This window comes from Coregonus lavaretus (assembly GCF_964263955.1).
Source record: "Coregonus lavaretus genome assembly, chromosome: 2".
Taxonomy (NCBI): domain Eukaryota; kingdom Metazoa; phylum Chordata; class Actinopteri; order Salmoniformes; family Salmonidae; genus Coregonus; species Coregonus lavaretus.
Genome location: NC_139989.1, coordinates 13,074,617 through 13,080,616, shown reverse-complemented (window position 1 = coordinate 13,080,616; position 6,000 = coordinate 13,074,617).

Below are 6,000 nucleotides of genomic sequence, written 5' to 3'. Positions count from 1 at the left end.
CAAAATACCAGCAACAGTGTGTGAAAACTTACAGAAAACGTTTGACCTGTGTCATTGCCAACAAAGGGTATATAACAAAGTATTGAGAAACTTTTGTTATTGACCAAATACTTATTTTTCACCGTAATTTGCAAATAAAGTCATTAAAAATCCTACAATGTGATTTTCTGGAATTTTTTTTCTCATTTTGTCTGTCATAGTTGACGTGTACATATGATGAAAATTACAGGCCTCTCATCTTTTTAAGTGGGAGAACTTGCACAATTGGTGGCTGACTAAATACTTTTTTTCCCCACTGTATGACAAAATGTACTATATTACGTATTGGATCACTAAAAAATACAATTTTTACATTACCATGTAGTTTACCAATAAAATGGTCTGATGGTGATGTGGATATACTCGGAATACATATGTGAACAGTTTTTTAAAATTATATGAGAAAAAAAATATTCCATTTTATTTGGAACGGCAAGCCAGACAAAATTAAAAGGGCATATTTATATAATGAATATGAATTCGGAGGACAGAAGTTATTAAATATTAAAGCATTAGATTAAAAAAAATAAAAAAATTGTAAAAAAAAAATTGATTTGTGTCCCAAATGGCACCCTTTTCCCTTATAGTGCATTATACTTTTAACCAGAGACCTAGTGCACTAAATAGAGAATAGGGTGCCATTTGGGGCACTGCCCTGGTTCAGTAGACAGGGCAGGAGACATGTTGTAAACATCTCAGCCATAATACACTTGTTTCATACTGACAATCTGTCCTTCAACACAATACAAGCCAAGCCACACATACACACACACACAGCCAACCCAAGCAGCAGTCATTCCTAAACTACAGTGTATAATAACTTCTGGTTTCAGCAATGCAACAAAAAAAAACTGGACTCAGGGGTAGACGTAACATACTATCTCTTTAGTATGACATGTTACGTTTGGTATTTATTCATTTGTGGATGTCCATCATCCATGTCTTATAATATGTTAGGAATTACAATTCATACAATATGTTACGAATTCCAATTTGTTGTGGATTAAGTTAGCTAGGTGGCTAACATTAGCTGGGTTAGGAGTTAGAATAAAGGGTTAAGGTTAGGGTTATGAGACGGGTTAGCTAACGTACTAAGTAGTTGGAAAGTAGCTCAAAAGTAGTAGGCTAAGTAACTGCAAAGTTGCTAATTAGCTAAAATGCTAAAGTTGTCCGTGAAGAGATTTGAACACGCAACCTTTGGGTTGCTAGACGTTCGCATTATACGTCCACCCATCCACCCCGACCAACCACCCTACTTACTTTAGTTTTTGCCTTAAAGGAAAATTCCACCCAAAATCTATCTTTTGGTATTTGTTTCATTAGTCCATATAGTCCCAAAATGTTTTGCATGTCAGCAATCAAGTGTTCAAAATATACAACCGGTATGATGCATTTTGCATCATATCATGCAAAACGCATAGTGCTGAGCAATTAACCGAAAACTCTGTTATTCTTCGTTTTTCAAACAACTAATTGACCAACTCGGTTCAATTATTTGAATTCCATTTCAGGGTTTTTCTGTGAGCTCAATGCACATATTACACAGTTTCTCTAGAGATAAATCAGATCATGCCCGAACTGTGCAATGTAGTAGTTTAGTGCAAAATATGTGGTAATTAACTACAATGACCATAATCCATTGTGCAGCTACTTGTCCAGTCTGTCTTTTACACCTGCTATGGAAGAGACAGAAGAATCCATGATCATGAGGGGATATAGATAGCAGCTGTTGCTTCCTGAGGTATCTCTACCTGAAAAATACATGATCTAAGTGATTGATAGTTGGTATTCAGCAGTCATAAAAGTATGCCTGATTTACTTTGAAGAACTACAAAATAGTGATTTTGTCAGACAGCACAGGCAGCAGCTCTATAGAGATGCGATGATAAAAATAATAAAGTTATCAAACAAAACAAACAACTGAAATATGTTTGTAAAGTGATGTGAATAAATGGTTAATAAGTAATAAGCAGTAATGGGCAGTCAATACCATCATGGGACTTTTATTAATTGTTTTATTCTCTGTTACAGCATTCAACACAAATAATCGAAACCAAAAATCGTGATGATTTTTAATAATTGAACCGAAACAACCTCAAAAAGCACTAATCGCTCAGCACTAAAAAAACAGCATCATATGATGCAAAATACATCATACAGGCTGTATTTCTCTAAATGTAACATATCACATGTAACATATACTAATTTGAGTGTCCCGGATTTCTGTTTACTATGAGACTAGGCTGCTGAATAGGGGATGTTCAAAGAACAACTTGCATTCATTCTTGCTGCCATATTTGTAGAGGCATCAAAGTGTACTCAAGTTCACCAGAGCTTGAAGAGGAGGAGGTCCTTGTGATACACCATAGCTCTCGAAAACCCTTCTCTGTATGAAGGGATGTCATGGGAACACTAGCCCTATAAAAAGGGGTGTAGTAATTTAACCATTTACATTTTGATAATTGTTTCTTGGTGATATGAAAGATACAGGAAGGCCAAAAAGATCATCAAGGACATCAACCACCCGAGCCACTGCCTGTTCACCCCGCTATCATCCAGAAGGCGAGGTCAGTACAGGTGCATCAAAGCTGGGACCGAGAGAATGAAAAACAGCTTCTATCTCAAGGCCATCAGACTGTTAAATAGCCATCACTAGCACATTAAAGGCTGCTGCTGCCTATTGAAATCACTGGCCACTTTAAGAAATGGAACACTAGTCACTTTAATAATGTTTACATATCTTGCACTACTCATCTCATATGTATATACTGTATTCTATTCTATAATATTCTACTGTATCTTAGTCAATGCCGCTCTGTCATTGCTTGTCCATATATGTATATATTCTTAAATTCCATTCCTTACTAGATTTGTGTGTATTCGGTATATGTTGTGAAATTGTTAGATATTACTTGTTAGATATTACTGCACTGTCGGAGCTAGAAGCACAAGCATTTTGCTACACCCACAATAACATCTGCTAACACGTGTATGTGACAAATAAAATTTGATTTGATTTGACTTTCCTTATGTTTCCAAAAACGTACTGCAAGCGTTTCCTGTTAAGGTTTACAGCAATTGTGTCGGCCCCCCAGTCAGATGGATGGTTGGCCACTGAGTATATATTTTCAATCCATCATTATGACCAAAATCATAACTCATTGAAATAAATCAGAATAATGACTGTAGGCCTACAACACATTGCCCTATTAAAGGCTGAAAGGGGTCCAATAGATGTATACAAGTCAGTCAGTCCTGCGTGGCTCAGTTTGTAGAGCATGGCGCTTGCAACGCTTGGGTTGTGGGTTCAAGCGTCTGCTAAATGACTCATATCAAAAATAAAAATAAACGATTTACGGTAAGGATGTACAATTTACATACATTACAGAACAGCAATTTGTTGAAGTCAAAGCAAACAACGGCCGTTAGATGTGCGTGCGTATTACAACACATTTTATGATCACATTGACAGAGCACAGTAAAGTTCAATTTCTGAAATACTATCTGTGACAGGCCAACCCTGGCTTTCATTCAACAATAATATTACTTTTATAACAGTCAAATGCGTTCCCAGAACAGTGAGCACTTACCGATGAGTAGATATTCTTCTTTCGTGCTGCTTGTTCATGCCAGAAAAGGCAGTGAAAACCGGTATTGCTGAAATTGGATAGAACAATACAGCCACATGAGGTGTGACCAGTACCATTAGCAGGAACTACACATGCTCTCCTGGATGTGATTTAAACTTTAATCTTCTCTTTCTTGGGACTATAGACTACCAAGGTTATTGTTGTAGCCTAAGTAAATGCTTTATTTTTTCCCACATTTGTGTAGACTACATCAATCCATTGTAGAAGAGCTCTACTTGGTCAATGTTACTGAGCTTGTGCGCTCACCTGTCTTAATTGGTTAATTAAAGGGCAATCTGGGATTCAAACAACAAAGTGGACACCCATTTCTCAAAGCCAATTCCTCAGCTGGTTACCAAAAAAGTGTCTGGGTAACCGCTTTGTTGTTGTTTGAGTCCCAGATTGCCCCTTTAATAAACCTTGAATGAGTCATGAAGTCCACACTCTAGCAGATGTGAAAAGAGGGTTGTTTTGTTTTTGCTGCTAAGCCATTCAATTAATACAACACACAATTGATTTAAAAATACGTATTCTTTCACTAATGATATTGAATAATGTTCATACAAAACAAATATATGGTGTCTTTTATACCCAGAAAAAAAACAGTATCTCCACCATAACTTTGCTACACTGGGAAAAGTGCTAAATAGATTGGCAACATGTGTAGGACTTTACTCAATGTATCTGTCATTTTCAAGTTTTCTTTGACTACCTCATTAGAGATGTTTGCTGGCTGCCACATAATGTGCCAATAATGAGAATAACCCCTTTGTTCTTCTAAACTACAAAACACTTCGCACCCAAGTGCTTTCATTATTAGCCTAGTTTGGTGTGAGAGGAAAGAGAAAGACTTGCATCCAAAATGGCACCCTATTCCCTATACAGTGCACTACTTTTGAAAAGGGCTCTGGTCAAAAGCAGTGGATAGGGTGCCATTTGGTCACATGCCAAGCGCCTCATACCCCTTCAGACTTCTGAGAGGTCGTTTTCACATGAATAAAACAAACGTGAAGAAATTAACACAGAGTAAAAACACACTGGGGGAGCGTTTAATTAGGACAAAGGAGGGAGGAAAATAGAGAGAACAGAGAAAGAGTGGGGGAGAAAGCATTGCTTTATCTTGTTTTTATTCAAAGCAGCAGTAAAGGCAACCATGCAAACAACCTCTTTTGATTGGGCGGGCGGGGGAAGTCGTGATGGTGGTAATGAATTGGATATGCAGTGCGTGTGTGTCTGTGCACTTATCCAGTATTCAAAGCTGACCAGAGTGGGCTAGTACTGTATAGGCTACCCACAATGTACTATGGCCACTGTCAGGCGATGCATCCCAAATGGCGCCCTATTCCCTATCTAGTGCACTACCTTTGACCATAGCCTTATGGGCCCTGCTCAAAAGTAGTGTACTACATAGGGAATAGAGTGCTATATGAGAAATAGGTAATGCACTTGCCCTCCAAATCCTCTTCGGATCGGCCGTTCCTCCTAAATCGCTAGATAGGCCCATTTCTTTCTCCCAGAGCGTGTCTCTTGGAATGATGGAACATTTCCTCTAGAATGATGAGGAGATCTCTAAAGTTTTACTGAACAAGAGTTCCAAAGGGCTATCCATTACCAAATATTTCTGGCCTCTTTTTTCCAAATAGCTCTGTGGCTTCACACCCGCAAATGCATAGGATAAATGCCGGAGACACACACAACACACCAAACACACACGGACACACACACACAAACACACACCCTGGCCTATGGGAAAGTTACAGCACAGGGTGGGTCTTGTAACCTACCTACTAGACTCCACTGTATACTCCTTCAAAGCATACTTTACTTGTCGTCCTATAGATGTACTAATGCTGTGAGTCAGGATCAATCTGCTTCTGTTGGGCTGTAAATAATGAGGCAGGACAATTCGATAGCTGACCACAGATTGGCCTGCGTCCCAAATAGCACCCTACTCCCTATATAGTGAACAGCATATAGGTAGTAGGGTGCCATTTGAGATGCAGCCATGGTGGTCTGGATCCAAAATGGCCTCCGCTTGGATCTCCTGGGTGGCCTGGACTGCTTCAGTTGCTTCGACTAGGCCTGGTTTATTAAAGGCAGAATGGTAAACAGATTCTCGGGTATTGGGAGGCTCTCTGAACCCTCGGGGGATAATAATAAGGATATGAAAGAGAATCCTCACTGATACTCAATAACATTGCGTATGAGGGGAATCCTTTTTATCTTTCACATACAATGTGTGCATCCCAAATGGTACCCTATGCCTTATATACAGTATAATGCACTAATTTTGACCAGAGTCCTATGGGCCCTGGTTAAAAATAGTGCCCTA